This window comes from Schistocerca gregaria, chromosome 2 (genome assembly GCF_023897955.1).
Source record: "Schistocerca gregaria isolate iqSchGreg1 chromosome 2, iqSchGreg1.2, whole genome shotgun sequence".
Classification (NCBI taxonomy): domain Eukaryota; kingdom Metazoa; phylum Arthropoda; class Insecta; order Orthoptera; family Acrididae; genus Schistocerca; species Schistocerca gregaria.
In genome coordinates, this window is record NC_064921.1 from 448,108,623 (window position 1) to 448,127,034 (window position 18,412).

The window sequence follows — 18,412 nt, forward strand, 5'->3', positions numbered from 1 at the left end:
TTCACAAACTGTGCAGGTTAATAACGCGATGGTACGCCTGTGGTCCTTGCGTAAGCAGTTGTTCATCTTGACATTGATTTATAGACTTGTTGGATTTCCTCCTGAGGAATATCGTTGCAAATTCTCCCCAAGTGGCGCGTTAGACCGCCAAAATCCAGAGGTGGTTGTAGGGTCCTGCACGAAATGCCCCAAACGTTCGAAACTGGGGAGAGACCTGGCGACATTGCTGGCCAAGATGGGTTAGCCAAACAATAGAAACTCTCGCCGTGTGCGGGCGGGCAATCTCTTGCTGTCAAATGTTTTTTAATTCCAGTCTCTGATCACAATATCAGTTATTTAGACGAAGAGCGGTTACAGTCCGTAATGACCATCCTCAGATCTAAAATATAAACGTCTAGTGAGCAGTGTGTCTTTCAAAATAAAACAGCAAAATGTATCACAATATACTGTCATACAACCATGGAAATGTACAGATAAAATATGGTATAACGTACCTTTTTTACACCATGTCCTAAAGTGATAAGGCCATAACGGCATCGTCAAAACATATAATCAGCACAGCATCGTCACCTAGATCTAAAATAAGGTCACATCATCCACATAGAGATTATTTCAACTGACTACTGAAGTACAGTAGCAACCAGAAACCTGTTTGCCTACATCCTCTCTAGATGTCGCTACTGTGGGCTTACTTAGATGTAGTCATCATTTATGCAAAAAAAGATCTGATAAAAACAGATTAAGTAAAATATATGTAGCAGACTTATTAAAATTGATGACTATCATGGAAACCAATTGTGATACATTAAGAGATGAATGCAGTTACCCATATAAAATTATTAAAAGGAAATATATGAAGAGAATAGGTCCGACCCTTTTTTATGGTGAATTTACGGTCAACAATTAATAAAAGTAATACATTGCCTGTGTCAACCTATAACTTGCTTATGAAAGATAAAATGTGTATATGACAGCTGAAAAAGAGACAGATGAGACAGATCAATGATAGCGCCCTCTGTTGGGTCGGCCGCTAGGATGTTATGCTCTATGTAGGCGCGCACCGATCGTAAGAACTTTACCATTAGAGGGCTTTACACACATCGTGACATGTCTCCGACAGCTAACCTTTAAAGAACATATAAGCAGTCAATAAATAAAATTATGTAGTCTGGCTATACATTCCATGAATAGGTAGGAGATTAGAGCGACTAATATACGGAAGTAAGGAAAATGCCTACCGTTCTCAACATAGATAATCAAGTAAGGCTGGGTATAAATACGCGAGGCAGTATTTGGTTATCGTAGTAAGTTGTTAAATAACGCAAAGTAGGCATTGGGCATCGGAGAGGGGTTATGTGTTTTGGCTTTGTGAATCTCCAAAAAGTCGAGAGCGCGACCCTTCTGTGCCTTGTGTGAGATATACATACAACACTTGATATTGTCTATAGTGTGGCCGGTCTCTGCTAAATGCATTCCCAATGCAGTTTTGTTATGTGTCTGCAAATGCTCCCTGAATCCTATTCTAAAACAGCGCCCAGAGCAGTTTGACCGATGTAAAGTTTGTCACAACTACTATAAATGATTTTGTAAACCTCAGAACCGTCAAATTTATCAGAGTCTTTACTCAAACTATGCTTTAAACGAAGTTTCAGGGTATTGTTAACTTGGAAACTACATCTAACCTTAGATTTGTTCAAACACTTTTCTATTTGTTGGGACATTTTTCCGTAAAATTTCATTTGAATAGTTTTCAGGTTTTCTTTATTCTCTCTCTTTTTCTACGTGATTGTGGGTCTGCCTATTATTTTCTTTCTGTTTTTTTTATCCTGTTGTATCGGCGCATAACATATTCAACTGAAAAACCGTTGGCTACTGCAATTTGCTTTTATATACTAAGTCCTTGACGTATTTCACTGTCGGCCAATGGCAAGATAAGAAGTCGATGGATCATAGAGGTGAAAAAATGCCTTTTATATCGAGGCGGATGGCATGAACTGGCTCCGATAACAGTATCTGTACATGTAGGCTTTCTGAAAATCGAAAATTTATCCTTTTATCAACCTTCTTAATGGTAAGGTCTAAATAGTTAATGGAACCCGCGTCTTCTATTTCTGTAGTAAACGCTAGTTTTTGGCGCATGTTGCCTATGGCTTGAGCAAATGCGGTAACCTCATTCTCGTCCCCCTCTAACAGTAACAAGATGACATCGACATAACGTTTATAATATATGGTCTTCTCTTTCAGTTGTGAAAACCTAGCAAAGAACTTACATTCTAAGTCGTTCATGAAAATGTCTGCTAACGTACCAGCCAAACTGTTACCCATCCCAAGACCATCTTTTTGTTGATATATTTTGTCATTGAATGTAAAATAGTTATACGTTAACGCAAATTCTAAAAGTTCTATTAATTCTGTGTATTCTGCAGTGCTAATCTTGTTATGAGTTAGCAGATAACGTTTAATAATCTGAATCGTTTCCTTTATGGGGACACTACTGTAGAGGTTTTTTGCATATTCCAAATAATGCGACACTAGCTTCCGGAAGTCAAGTAACACATCAATTTGAGCATTTTTATCTACGGCGCTTTGGATCTCATGAACGAACAGGTCGAGGTGAATTTCACAAGATCTTCGTTTGCGAATTGTATGTTGATTTTTATAGTGGAGATTTTGGCGCTCCAAAAACGTCATAATGCTCGAGCACAAAACATGTTCCATAATCCTACAACATCTTGTCGTCGGCAGTGTAGGAATATAAATATGGCCTTTGCTGACGACCCTTCTTAAAAATGTGGGTGATATGCGTTTTTTTTTTTTCTCGAATCACTAGGTACCTTTCGTTGGCTCAGCAATCTACGAAAAAATCCTGCTAGAAGGGGAACAAGTTCTTTCGCATTCATAATGTCTGTAGATCCCACAACTACATATTCCGTTCCAGCTACAATTACTGCTGAGCAGTTTTAGTCGATTCTATCCCGCGGTCGGTTACATTCATATTTCGCCCGTTCGCTGTTTTTGTGCAATGCCAGAAAGAAGAATTTGTATTATGATCTTCGGTGGTAAAACAACTTCGGAAGACCGAATTCAGTAATTCGGCCTTCTCTGTCACCAGTGTCGATGCCAGTATGGCCACAAAGCAGAGATTTCGATCCATTTGCTGACTTTACGTTAAGACAAAATCTTATTAGGACTTTTATTCAGGTCGTTTGCAAAATCTTACTACCGAATTCACTAACTACTTCTTGCGTAGCTCTCCTTACTCTCATTTCGACTGTATTCAGCTTTTGTCTATGTACCAGGTGCTCAAAGTAATTTTCGGACAACACTCTCACACGCCAGATTTAATGGCACGATTCTCCCGTTCAGTATCTGGCAAGTTGAAATCTCCCCATAGTACGATAACACGATCAAGAGACATATTTGTGATGTTCTGTAAGCGGTCATACACTACAGCTCCTGACGCATGTGGTCTATGAGATCATCCCATTAGCACGTTTGATCCACTTTTGATGCTTATCTCCACCCACACTACTTTGCTTACAGAAAACAATAGCGAATAGGAAAAAAACATGACAACACTTTACTTACCATTCGCATCATACTGACTCCAACTGCTCAACAATCAGGATTGTGATACCTAGAGCGCGTGATTCTCGTGTTAGCCTCATAAAATTCTCATATTTTAATAACAATTCTCGTACGTTTCTAAAAAAAATTGTATTTGTAGTCTATTATACACAACACGAAAAAAACTGTTTTGCAAGAGAACTAGAATCAAAATTTCAACCACGTTTTGTACCTATGATTCAAAGTCCACTTGTTCTTCTTCTTCTTCTTCCTTTTTTCGTTTAATACAGAGTAACCGAAGTCATTTTCTGCTACATTTCATGTGGTGATTGAAAAGTTACACATGGGCTGTTGTTTTCTGAACCCTTTCATACATTCTGTGACAAGAAGTGCTCCATTTAATTTGTTGGTTTGTAGTCGGGTTTTGGTTTGGTTGTCATGAGATTTATCTGAAATTTAACATAAAGTGATAATAACCTAAAAAGCATAAACACTTGTTATTAATTAGTTTATGAGCTTAATGCATTACGTACCTTTGAAAAACTCATTCACAATCAATAGTTGAATGAGGTAAACTCAAAACTGAGAGGGCGAAATCGTGGAATTCCTTGAATTTTTCATATTCATGATTTAATACATTCCACGTTTTATCCAGTGATTGCTTCTTTTGTAGTGAGTGGGCGAGACAAGTCAAAACGAGGGGAAGTCGCCTCCCTTGGCCGTCTGTAGTTTGTGATAAATCCACATCTATGGGATGAATAATACGTGGCAAAGGTACCATTAATGGTATAAGCGAACGAGTTGTATCTCTGAAACTTTGAGACAGAGCATTAAAGGTTTCGGAGCCGCTAGTTTGGACAGAACTTTATCACCTTGTCATAGCTTAATTTGATCTGGCACGAAGCCAGTAACATTTACGTGTCTCTGGCGTACATATGCATCGAGTGGCAAACACACTTCATTACAAAAGTTCCCGGGCAAGTACCTCGAAATCTGCTTGTCACCGAATTATGAACTCCCACCATTTGCTCCCAAGCCAGTAACATTTTCAAATGAGATGCTTCGATTTTGGAACATTTTTACTAGAATAGGTCATTGTAGAGATTCTCTGCGGCAGAAGTTTTCTCAGTATTTACGCCTGCATCATCTTAAACTAAAATAAGTCCCAAAACCTACTTTAAGTGCAGCCTGTAAAAAGATACGAGTGATACAAAATTCTAATCTTAGAGGACATTTTATTTTATGTTTTAGTCGATTTTATTTCGAGAGGAGGCTCTTATTATTACTCAAGGGAATCTTTGTCGTAAAATCGGATCACCGTACAGGAATTTTTTTACAGTTCCAGTATCGGTGGATTCGTCTCTCATTATTTAGTCGGAATGCTGTACCATTTTCAATATCGCTTTTTCGTGTGACAGTCCAATCAGGTTAGAAACTATGGCCCGTGCTTGGCGCCGTTTGAGTGTCATGGCCCGTACAATACCCGAGTGTCAAAATATTTCGGATAAATGATCAGCTGCTAAAAATGCCATGTTCTGCTAAGAATGCTGATAATTGAATATCAGCATTAGCAACCGTCCTCCTAACTGTTTGCGCGTTTGAGACAAATTAAGAAACTTAAAGGTTGTGATACAGTAATTTGATTCTTACTTTTTGAAAGGCTTTTAATATTCTGAACTTCAGATACCATACTTGTGTAAAGCATCTGCATGAGCAACCCCTGCTACAGAAATAAGTCTATTAAAAACATGCCCTAATACAATTTTTACACAAAAATAGGCATGTCATATGCATTATGGAGCTTGGTCATATTCGCGTAAACTATCTGTTAATGCAGAGAAGTGTAAAGTTGTGAACCTCATGAAATGAGCAAATAAGCAGTCTTTGATTAAATGATTACTGAATTGCAACAAATCTAAATGTTGTACAAGTACCAGGAAGTAACAATATATGAAGTTGTAGTTAAAGCAGGTGTCAGGTTTTGGTTCATTGATAGAATGTTGAGAAACTGCAGTTTGTCTACAAAGGAGATACTGACTGCATCGGAAAAAAAAAAAAAAAAAAAAATTATACAACTTTTTTGGAAGTGTTGCTCACATGTGTGGCATTCATATAAGGTTGGAGAAATGCAGGACATCAACCATATTCAAAGCGAGGTGGTGCAAGTGTTTGAATGAAGTGAAAGTGTAACAGAAATGCTGAAAAATTTTAATTGGCATGTAATCGGAGAAAGAGACTTTATGCCACATGAAAACATATGTAGGAAATTTCATGAACCAGCATACAGCATGGAAACTATGAATAATCTTTAACACCATATGTACCGATCCAGTAGAGATCTTGTCAGTAGAATTACACTAATAGTGGTACATACAATGGAGATCAATATCATCATCTGGAAATGAAATTAGAAGAAACTTTAGTAACATATCAGAGTGGCTCCTCTGGAATGGCTACAAAAGAGACAGGTTTCTCACATAAAAAAAGTAGTTGCACTTTGATCTGTCTACTGTTTTCTGTGGGTTCTTAGGAGCAGTTTTGTGACAATCGTTTTACCACGACTGTGGGTTCTTTGATTGCTCAGTTAGGTGGCACATTAAACTGGAACACATGAGATATTAGTCTGCTTTATTACATAAATGAATAAAAGATTTATTTAACTTTGACGCACTTCTTTGGTACCGAGTAATTTACAACTGTCACAGACTAGCAATGCATCACTAGAGGCACTAATTAACAAACTGTTCACTCAGTAAAGAAAGACATGGAAAAATTTGGGGAAGGGATTAATGTTCAGAAAGGATGAATAAAATCTTTGAGGTATGTTGATGACTTTGTAATTCTATCAAAGATTAGATTAGATTAGATTCATTTTTCATTCCGTAGACCCAAAAATAAGATGATTCTCATGGATGTGGGATAAGTCAGAGAATATAACATAAAAAATAATAATATTTGAATATAATTCTCACTACCCTGATCATTTAAATAAGTCTTATTGCACACTTTTGCACAATATAAACTTTTGCTTGGTTTGTTGAGTTATCCCAGAATAGGATCCCATATGACATAATAGAATGAAAATGAACAAAGTATGCAAGTTTTTTTTTATTTATATCTCCTACACTTGAAGTCATTCTCACCCCAAATACAGACCTATTTAGGCACTTCAGCGATTCTGTGGTTTATCCTTCCCAACCGAATGTATTATTGAGTTGTAATCCCAGAAATTTAACACTGTTAACCTCTTCAATCTGCATGTCTCCACATGTTATACACATGCTAGAAGGGAATTTCTCACTGGTTCTGAACTGCATAACTTAATGACAATGATTTAGCTTTAAACCATTTATTAAGGACAATGACAATTTTAATTAGCAGCCATTTCTAAATCTGTATGTGACTTTCTACTTATTGCAATGTTTGTATTATCTGTGAACAAAACAAACTTAGCATCTGTAACAGATGGGAGGTCATTAATGTACAGAAGAAAATGCAATGGGCCTAAGATGGAACCTTGAGGAATGCTACATGTAACTAATTCCCATTCAGATGAAGACTGACTGCTTATTGACGGGCATTTTGCAACAACATCCTTTGCTTCCTGTTACTCAGGAGAATTTATGTCAGAGAATGTTGTGATTCATACAGTCAAAGGCTTTTGACCGGTTACAGAAAATGCTAGTAGCCACTAATTTGTTATCTGTGGACTAAATACATTCTCACTGTATGTGTAAATAGCTTTCTACGTATCAGAACCATTAAGGAACCCTTACTGTGACTTGGACAATATATTGTTTGCAGTCAGATGCTTAAGAAGATGCTTGAATACAACCTTTTTGAAAAAGCCGACAAAAGTGAAATTGGTTGATAGTTTGATGGCACCTCCTTATCCCTCTTCTTGTAGAGAGGCTTAACGTTAGCATATTTTAGCCAGACTGGAAGTGTTCCTCTGGTAAGAGATAGATTACACAAATAACTTAATATACAACTCAACTTGTATAAGCATTCTTTAATTAACGTCATTGATGTGTTATCATAACCACTAGAATACTTTGATTTTAAGGATTTTATGATGGACACTACTTCTTTTGGAGACATGAGTGTCATTTCCATATTACTGAAGTTATTTATAACAATAAAATACTTGGAAAAACACTTGAACAGAAATCAAGAATTAGATTGATAGATCATATAATTAATGAGGAGGTTGAATAGGGAAGAAAAGAAATTTGTGGCTCAGTTTGATGATAGGAAGGTATCAGTTTGTATGTTTGAAGTCATAATAATGTATCTAATAAAAGTGTGTTTTGAGATGAAGGCAAAAGAAATTTTGCAACATTGAATAGGGGAGCAGAGAAATTTATGGCTCAACTTAATGAAAAGACGGTATCAATTCGTGTGTTTAAAGTCATAATGATGTATCTGCAAAATGCATTTTTTGAGATAAAAGCACAAGAAATTTTGCAACATCAAGTAACTAATGAGGAGGTTGAATAGGGAAGAAAAGAAATTTATGACCCAACTTGTCAGAAGATATCATTTTGGGTGTTTAAAGTCATTATGATGCATTTAAAAAATGCATGTTTTGAGATAAAAGCACAAGAAATTTTGCAACATCATGCTACTAATAAGGAGTTTGAATAGGGGAGAAGAGAACTTTATGACTCAACTTGATGAAAAGAAGGTATAAGTTTCGGGGTTTAAAGTCATAACTATGTATCCACAAACTGCACATTTTGCAATGGTAGAAATACTATCACTGCTACCACTCAAGTTCACATTACTGATAATTGTGACACCTTGTAGTTCTTAGTCTGTAATTAAATCCACACAATTTCCCAGCTTGAACATTAAGACATTGGTGAAACAGATTTGTCAAAATGGCCTATTTCCTAGGTACTTCATTATGACAATAAACCGTCAATAGGACACGTTCCGAGGCATCAAGAAATTGTCAGTTTGATATTGAATGGAAGAGTGGGTGCTAATAATTGCAGTGGGAGACCAAGTATTGAAGTGTTGAATACAGTAAGCAGGTTCATATGGATTCAGGATGCACTGGTTATTAGGGGAGAACAGGCTCAAAATGGGATAGACTTAACATAGAGAACTCCATCAAATGATTCTTGCTAATGAAGACGACAATGAAAACAACAACAACAACAACAACAAAAACAGCAATAGGTATAAAGTACAGGGAGTGGAAGACTATTCTCAGCTTATACAAAACCCAGAGTTATAAGTGTCAAAGGACCTGGGGTTGTGACCTATTACTGATATTATTCAATATGTTCAATAAGAGAGCAGTAAAACAAACCAAGAAGAAATTTTGAAATGGAATTAAAGTTTAGGGAGACTAATATTAACTTTAAGGCTTGCTAATGACATTGTAATTCTCAAACAATGGAAACTCCAGGTAGGAGAATCAGTGTAGGAAAAGACAGATTGCTACTTACTGTAAAGAAGACACATCAAGTTTCAGACAGGTACAGGTACGATTAAAAGACACTCGCCTGTAGCTTTCTGCCACAGCCTCAGAAGTGTCGCAAAACAACATGGCATGGACTCGCCTGACGTCTGAAGTAGTGCTGGAGGGAACTGACACCATGAATCCTGCAGGGCTGTCCATAAATCCGTAAGAGTACGAGAGGGTGGAGATCTCTTCTAAACAGCTTGTTTCAAGGAATTCAAGCTACGCTCAATAATGTTCATGTCTGGGGAGTTTCGTGTCTAGCGGAAGTGTTTCAACTCAGAACAGTGATTTTGGAGCCACTCTGTAGCAATTCTGGACGTGTGGGGTGTTGCATTGTCCTATTGGAATTGCCCAAGTGCATTGGAATGCACAATGGACATGAATGGATGCAAAAGATCAGACAGGATGCTTACGTATGTGTCACCTATCAAGAGTCTTATCTATATGTATCAGGGGTCCCACATCACTCCAACTGTGCACGTCCCACACCATTACAGAGTCTCCACAAGCTTTCACAGTCCCCTGCTGACATGCAGGGTCCATGGATTCATGAGATTGTCTCCATACCCGTACACGTCCATCCACTCAATACAATTTGAAATGAGACTCTTCCAACCAGGCAACGTGTTTCCAGTCACCAACAGTCTAATGTCAGTGTTGACAGGCCTAGGTGAGGTGTAAAGCTTTTTGTTGTGCAGTCATCAAAGATACATGAGTGGACCTTTGGCTCCGAAAGCCCATATCGATGATGTTTCGTTGAATGGTTTGCATGCTGACACTTGTTGATGGCCCGGAATTGTAATCTGCAGCAATTTGCAAAACATTCCGTTTTGGAAATCATTAGGGGATTCAATATTCTGAGATTCGCAGTGTTAAGAGTGTGCTGAGAATACCATATTTCTGGTATTGTCTCTCACCACGGGCAGTGCAGTTGTTGACAGCCTTTGCTTAATGACAGAGAGCAATGATGTTTGCATAGAGTGTCATGAGTACCACTGCATGAAATAACCCCAGAAGTCAATGAGGAACATACGATATCATATCTGTTAGAACAGGACCGTGAAATTTGGCATTAATGGGCTATGGCAGCAGACAACCAATATGAATACCTTTGCTAGCAGCATAGCATCACCTGCAGCACCTCTCCTGGGCTCATTGGTTGGACCCTAGATGAGTGGAAAACTGTGTACTGGTCAGATAAGTCCTGATTTCAGCTGGTAAGAGCAGATGGTAGGGTTCAAGTTTGGTGCAGACCCCAAAAAATCATGCACCCAAGTTATCAACAAAACACTGTGAAAGCTGGTGGTGGCTCCATAATGGTTTGGAGTGTGTTTACGTGGAATGGACTGTATAGTATGGCCCAGCTGACCCAATCATTGACTGGAAGTGGTTATGTTTGGCCACTTGGAGACCATTTGAATCGAGCTGCGGATGAAATCTTTATGGATGGCAATGTGAAGTGTCACTGGGCCACAACTGATCATAATTGATTTGAAGAACATTCTGGAAAATTCGAGTGAATGATTTGGCCACCCAGCTCTCTCAACATGTATCCCATTGAACATTTATGGGACATAATTGAGAGGGCAGTAATGCATTAAGACCTACAGCGGCAACACTTTTGCAGTTATGAATGACTATAGGGGCAGCATGGCTCAGTATATCTGCCAGGGGCTTCCAAAGACTCATTGAGTCCATGCCACATTGAGTTACTGCACTACATCAGCCAAAAGGAGGTCCGCCCTGATATAGGAGGTACCAAACTGATTGTGGCTTTGTGTGTGATGCTTATGTAAAGACATGCATAGCACAGGAATTAAAAATTGTTAAAATGCAATGTTGTTACATTTTACATCTTAACATAAAATATAGCAGAAAGTAAAAAATGCAAAAACAAATCTGGCAGTGAAATTACATTGATTAAATACAAGCTGTATAATCAAAAAATGCCCAAATGGTATCTACTCTTTCATGAAGTGGAAATATTAATGTGGATTGGAATTCAAAAGCCCACAAAGAATCTTCTAGAAAGTTAATTTTTATAATTTGAATAATTCATAAACTAAAATGTTATTTTAGAAAATTACATGTTTTTCAATCAGAAAAATCAGGGATACAAATTTATAGTAGTGCAACTTCGGCAGAATTGCATTTTAAGACTTGTTCATTCTGGAATACCAACAATCCCTTGATATTTAAAAGAAATGAATTCACTGCTTCAAACATCCAGTTACCTTACAAATGAGTGAAGTTGTTAAATATTTGACATTAAACAAGTAAACAAGAAAAAGTTTAGAAAAGTTTTGAAATTAACTTTATAGTTTGTAGGAGATTGCTGAGAGCTCTTTTTATCAAGCAATGAGTGAATATAGTCTTAGTAATTTGCACTCCATTTTAAGTAGAAGACACTGTTAAAGACAACCTCGGCCTGAGGAGACCAGGAATATACAAAATCCCGTGCCAATGTGGGAAGTCTTATATTGGCCAGACGTGTAGTACAGTTAAAGACAGATGCGACGAACATAAACGTCACAAAAGGTTGGGTAGGCCAGAGAAGTCTGCAGTTGCTGAACAATGCCTAGATATGGGACATGGCATGAATTATGAAGAAACCAAGATCCTCTCGCATGCTTTCACATACAGGGACTCCATCATCAAAGAGGCGGTCAAAATACGTATATACAGTGACCTAATAAACAGAGACATGGGGTTTCACCTGAGCAAAGCCTGGGAGCCAGCCATGGTGTCACTAAGGAATCGTCAGCCGCAGATTAGCAACTGTACCAAATCAATGCAGATGAGAAGCCTTAGTGCAGATGCTTAAATTGCGTGCCAACACCTCACGAGCATGAGCGGGGTTCGTCGCTCCCAGCCACATTTTCCCATGCTGCAGCGTGCTTCAGCAGACCTCAAACCGTTTCTCCAGCAGAGGGCTCTGGTATTTGATGCTGTCTGCGATTGGTCTTCAATGACGTTAAGCCCCACTGGCACCTGCACTGTTCTAGGAAGCCAGTGTATAAATTAACGAGCTTCTCAGCAACGTGACAGTAGCACCTGAAGATGGCGGGCAGTTGTCTCGCTGAAATATTGTGTGGTTTCTACAATATTATCCGGCGTAATTCCCGGGAACCTATCAAGCAGATGCAGTGGCAGGAAAGCCTCAAACAGCACAGTTTTCTTTTTCTTTCTGAAGACACTTTAATACCTGTAGTAATCCAAGGTTTCTTTGAAAACTGTTTGGTGTTGCACTTAGTAATTTTTTTGGGCAACAATGTTCTAAAAGGAATATAAATTTATCAAGAAACATTTTGCATTTCTCATCAGCATTTGGCTCATTATATACATCTCCCCAATTAACATTTCTTAAAGTTTCTCTGAAGTGCTCTTTAGATACTGGGATGAGTACCCTGCTAGGTTTTGTAAGTTAATCAATTTTGCATCATTGTCTGATGACCCACTTATCACACAGGCAGCATATGTTACTTTTACATCCTCTTGCTGTACAAATACATTATCTATTATACTTCTAGTGTCTTGAGTTATATGTGTAGGGAAACTGATCACCAATTCTAAGTTATATGCCATTAATAACACTTCTAGTTCCCTTTTCCTATCAAAATGCTTAGGAATTTTACATTGAAATCACGACCTATTAGTAACTTCTCCTTTCTGTATGGCATACAGCATAATAGGGAGTCAAACTTTTTTAGGAATAGCTCCCAATCTCCTAATTGGTTCCTGTACACTGTTGATAATATCAGCACTACATTATCTAGCTGTAGTTCACATGCATAAACTGGAAAGTGCTGGTCGACACAAAATTTTCTTACTTCTTCAGTTTTGTGTTTATACCCTTGTTTTGTGTAAATGGCAACTCCTCCTTTACCCATACTAGATCTGCAAGTGTAAGAAACTAAATTATACCCATTTATACTGACACGTTCCATCCTCATAGTTACTTGGTGTTCAGACAAAGTATATCAACCCCATTCTTATTTTTGAGATCATCTGAACACACTAACAGTGCATCTACTTTTTTTATCTGATATTTTGATGAAGTAAGTTAATACTACACTTAGCTTTATCCCTATTTAGTGTACATGAAGCATCTTTTATTCTATTTTTCTTGATTGTTGCCTCTCTGGATTTTGGCTTCAACCTAAAAAACTTACCTGCCTGGTCCCATTAAACACAGGTATCATCCCTTGTGTGACTGTGGCCCCCTTGCAGTATCTGCTAATAAAGAAGTTATCTTTCCCCTTCCTATTTAGGTGCAGGCATGTGAAGTGTATCCCCACCTACCAATAACATCAACTAGAACAACAGTTATGTGAGATTTTGCGAGCATCCTGTTCAGCTCAGTTTCAACATGCCTTACAGCAGTGTTTACCCAGGGCTGATCATGGTGCTGAAAGATCTCCACAAACCCACATTTTTGAGCCCACTTTCTGCTCATATTCTACACAGTTCACTTCTAATACTAAATCTTGGATTCATAGCCAGGCTGTTTCCTGCTCCCCCAGCTATAGTTACCTGATCTTCCTTCTCAGAGTCCCTGCGTAACTGACCTACGTTTTCTGTTACATGGCTAAGGCTAGCACTTGGTTTCACAAAACTTGTGACCTGTTATGCTGCACCTAATTTCTCCTGAAGCTGCTGGTTTACATGCCTCCCATGACTGCTACCGGAAGCGGAATTCTTTTTTTCTTAATCTGATTTCATTCCTACCTGTTTTTTTTAAAGCTAATATTCTTTTTCAACCTACATTCAACTACATCTGGATGAAGCCCTTCCTCCACTACTTCAGATAGTGAGCCAAACTGATTTACTAACCGAGTATAGAAAGTTTTTCCAGTTTCCCTTTTTCACTCTTTGGTTGCTACCTTTTCCCAGCATCCATCTCTTTTTCCTCCCTTAGCGTACATAATGCCAAATTCACATTTTCTAATTCAGCACAAATTTTTGCCTCCAGTTCAGTGATTTTTCTGTCCTTTCTACATAACCTGTATTGCCATGGAAGAGGTTCTTTATCTTCCCCATTTCCTTGCTGCTACATTTTCCCCAATGAAACCATAACCTACAGTCTTCGCAGAATGTCCCCTCCTTCAGATTTCTATGGCAATCACCACATTTGTCACACCCGGTTTGATATAAAGATTTACACAAAAGCAGAGAATAACTTGGAACAAGTGCACTGAAGTTTTGTAACCTGTTCTAATACATAACTAAATGCTAATATAAAGAAAGTTTTAAACTTACTTTCAAAAGTTTTAATAAACTACCTAAACTCTGCATGAGAGACATTTAAATTTGCACTACTAAGTCTAGTCAAAATGTGCATGTGAGTTACTAATAATACTAACACACATAACTTCATGTGGGCAGAATATATGTAAATCTGTGCAAAAATGAAATGTGTGTATGTGTGAGTGATTTGACACACTGTTCTACACTACTAGAGGATAAGTTTATTCTTAGTTACCCTGTATGGTAGCTATAGCATTCTTTCAAGAAAGGCATCTTCCCCACAGTGTGTGTGAGCCAACAAAATAACTTGACTGAGTTTGTGTTTATTTTCTATTTTGAAGAATACTCTGAAGGAAAAGAAACTGTCCAAATTTAGCTGCCAAGGTGCAATTCAAGTGATTTTTAATAAATTTTATAATTACTCAATTTCCTGCATATGGAAGCAGTTATAATAGTAATTTGTACAGTCCTTCCTGCCTAGCACATGACTTGTCAAATAAGTCGATGTAGAGTACCTAGTACCACACAGTGCAAAGTCCAAAGTGCACACAAGCAAATTTTATGCCCTTACACCACATGAAAAATATCTCAAATCAATAATTTTTTGAGTAAGTTGCAGTTCATATTAACATCTAAATTGTTGCAAATGCAATTGTTACACAAGTGACTAGCAGAGGAAAGAATATCACTGTAGTGTATGATGTTATAGGTGACTTACATCAATCAGGACTTTTAATTTGTTTATGTGAAATATTTTATAACAATTCCTCTTGCATGGTTCCTATGAAAATGTAATAATAGGTATATGTTGATAGCAACTCGCCACATTTACTTGAAGTAAACTTCGTAATTTTGTGACTTCCTGTTCTGTATAATTTCCTGAATCTGTTTAACCAGGTCAAAAATGCTATGAAATCAATGATGTTCTTCTTACTTGCAATTAGCACAACAGTCACCATTTGACCCACAATTCATGGAATTGTCAGAGCTATTTCCTGTTTCTTCAATGTTTCCACAGTTTCTGATGAAATATCAACATCATTTGAATGAATATCCAAGAAATTAAGTAAGCAATAAGGCATATGTAGGTCTTTAGGAGAAGTAGCTGATTTCAATTGCATGCTATGTTCATCATATTCATCTTTGCAAAGTTGGAAACATTAAGTGGATTTTACAGTACTGGTAAACTGAAACCTGCACAAAGACAGTTGCTATTAACAAGCATACACCAAGAAAACATAAAGAAAATTAATTCCGTTTTATCTGCAATGTTAACACCTAGTGATACTGCACAGGTAACTGCTAAATATTAAGGAGATTAAATGAAATCGAAAATTTGAGTTAACAGTAACTGTGAACTGTTGTGGCAGTGAAACTACTCACAGAAACTAAAGTTCACTTTCAAAATTACAGTAGTGTTGTGCCATATTATCTGTTTACTTATGTGCTGTCAGGCAAAGACATGTGCCTGCCATGTTGCACATACAGTGTCTGCTACAGCTATGGTAGGGACCGGCAACTCTCCAGCACCTGGAAGCTATAAGTTTGTTTATTTAAAACACTTTTTAAAAAATACTTGCAGTGCAATGTAGCAGCTAAAATTCTGGGACTGCGTTTCTTTTGGTGTATTCTTCCTGCATCAAAAATTTCAGGGTAGGTTTTTACAGGTTGCATTGGACAACTCCTTTATGAGTATGTAATGTATAGATCTCTCTAACATCGATTGATACCCTTGTGCAGTGCTTGTTCCAACCATTGATCAGTGGGTATCCATATAGGATGGACCACTCTGTACCTGAACTTTTTAGCCAGTGTTCATTAATATAGAGCAGGGTTGCACAGACTGCAGCCCACAACCCACATGTGGTGTACCATTGATCTGATGGCAGCCTGTCCTTTGCCATTCATTCTCGTAATTTTTATTTTCTCATCTTCCAGTCCCTTGTGTAAAGGATAGTTCATGGCATTGTGGAACATAATTCTTTTGTTCCCAGTCTAGGGAGTATTCAGGCAGGGGGATCCCAATTTGGAATGATAAGTTCTCTCACACAATGTTATTTTTTAACTTGTGGCTCTTACACAATCACAGTGAGGGATTTGCAGCCTATGGTACTAATAAGTCTGTACACCCCTGATATAGAGTATGCTACAGTTGGTTTGGTGAAGCCATCCTTAAGTGATTGCTCATGAATATGAAGTAGAATTGTCTTACTTTTCTTACAGTGCATTACTGTCCTTTCACTGTAATTTTGTATTTTTTGTTCTTGTACGTTTACAAATTACATGTTTGATTTTTTCTGATCAAGTCTAGTGACAGTTTACTCTAAAACAGGAGGTACATGAGCTTCTGCATAACGACTATGCTGAAAAACAAGACTATTTCATTTCTACATTTTGGTGTTGCACTAAATTAGCTAACAATATCTTCCATAGCCCTTTTAGCTGTAAACTCAGTGTTTTATAAAATCTGTGGCCCTTGCAAATTATATCTGTAATACCTTTTTTGAAGAGTGTACATATTTACTCATAATGTTTGTATGCAGCACTAATTTCCTTGGTTACACAGGACAGCTTGGTAAATCATGTCAATGTGGAATGATAAATAGTGGTACATTGGTGTGACATAGGAGGCTCAGATGTTTTGTTAATTCTTGACAAGCTGTAGGCATTTTGCTTTTGTAACATCATTCGTGCTGCTCAGCAATGCAGTGAAATACCCCAACCCCCCAGAAGTTAACTTACTGACTTCTAATTACTTCGTGACCTTATGAATTTCAGTAAGTGATGCACTTGGCTTGATGAATCCTGGTACACGTAAGGCAGTTTCTTCATTAGTTTATACAAAGCTTTTCATTCAGAATTGAAGCTGCATGTGAGATTGTATGGGCCAGAATCAGTATCACGGCCAGCATAAAATGATGATTGGATTCTTTTGTTACCCACCAGACTCATCTCTTGATTTAACCAAAGACCCAAGAGAAAACCTCAGTTCACTTGTACCTAAGTTCTCCAATCATGCTGTAGTTGTTGGTGGAGACTTTAATCATCCAACAATTAATTGGAATTATTATAGTTTTATTAGTAGTGGATATGATAAGACATCGTGGGAAATATTACTAAATGTATTTTCTGAAAACTATCTTGAACAGATAGTTAGGAATCCCACTTGTGACAGAGATATACTGGAGCTAATGGCAACAAATAGATCTGACTTCTTTTGAGGACGTGCACAGTGAACCTGGTATCAGTGACCATGAGGCAAGAGTGGCAACAATATTACCAAAGTACAAAGGACAACTAAAACAAGCAGGCACATATATATGTTCAGTAAACTAAATAAAAAAATCAGTAGTCTCATATCTCAGTGAAGAACATGAAAATTTCAACACAGGGCAGGAGCATGCTTAGGAATTCTGGCTCAAGTTTAAATGAATAGTTGACGATGCTTTAGACAGATATGTACCTTGTAGAACAGTCCATAATGAGAGGAAACCTCCATGGTTTACAGTCACTGTAAAGAAATTTATAAAGAAAAAGAGATTACTATGTAATAGCTGTAAAACAAAGTGTAGGGTTATAGATAGAGAGACGCTGAATGAAACGCATTTGGTTATCAAGAGTGCAATGTGTGATGTCTTCAGTGACTACCATTACAAAAAATTGTCAGATGATCTTTCACAAGACCCAAAGAAATTCTGGCTCTATATAAAGGCTGTTATTGGCGTCACAATTAGTGCCCAGTCCCTAGCAAATGAGACAGGAACTATAACTGGGGTATCAAAGCAAGAGCTGAAATGCTTGATCCTTTTTTCAAATGTTTTTTTATAAATGGAAACCCAGAATAATTGTCCCAATTTACTCCTCGTACCACTGAAAGGTGAACGAATTAAGTATTAGTGACAATGGTGCTGAGAAACAGCTGAAATCAATAAAACTGAACAAAACTCCAGGCCCAATTGAATCTATGTCAGATTCTATACTGAATTTGTGGCTGAGTTAGCTCCTCTTGTAACTATAATGTGTCATAGATCCCTCGAACAAATAACTGTGCCCAGTTCGTGGGAAAAGGCAAAGGCCACACCCATCAAGGAGAAGGGTACTAGAAGCGATCCACAAAACTAC

General features: G+C 37.6%; 1 protein-coding gene and 1 long non-coding RNA gene across 2 annotated transcripts in view; one reads left to right on the plus strand and one right to left on the minus strand.

The window, feature by feature from the left end:
* Positions 1–3,698: 3,698 nt before the first annotated feature.
* LOC126325583 (uncharacterized) lies at positions 3,699–4,258 on the minus strand. Its single transcript, XR_007560193.1, has 2 exons — positions 4,101–4,258; positions 3,699–4,016 (listed from the first exon to the last, which is right to left on the minus strand). It is a non-coding gene; the product is annotated as an uncharacterized LOC126325583 (long non-coding RNA).
* A 166-nt stretch (positions 4,259–4,424) lies between these two features.
* Positions 4,425–18,412, plus strand: part of LOC126325567 (phenoloxidase 1-like) — a 180,408-nt gene continuing 166,420 nt past the window's right edge. Inside the window, exon 1 of the mRNA XM_049995261.1 lies at positions 4,425–4,544. The gene's annotated coding sequence lies outside the window, so the exon portion shown is untranslated. The remainder of the gene's footprint in view (positions 4,545–18,412) is intronic.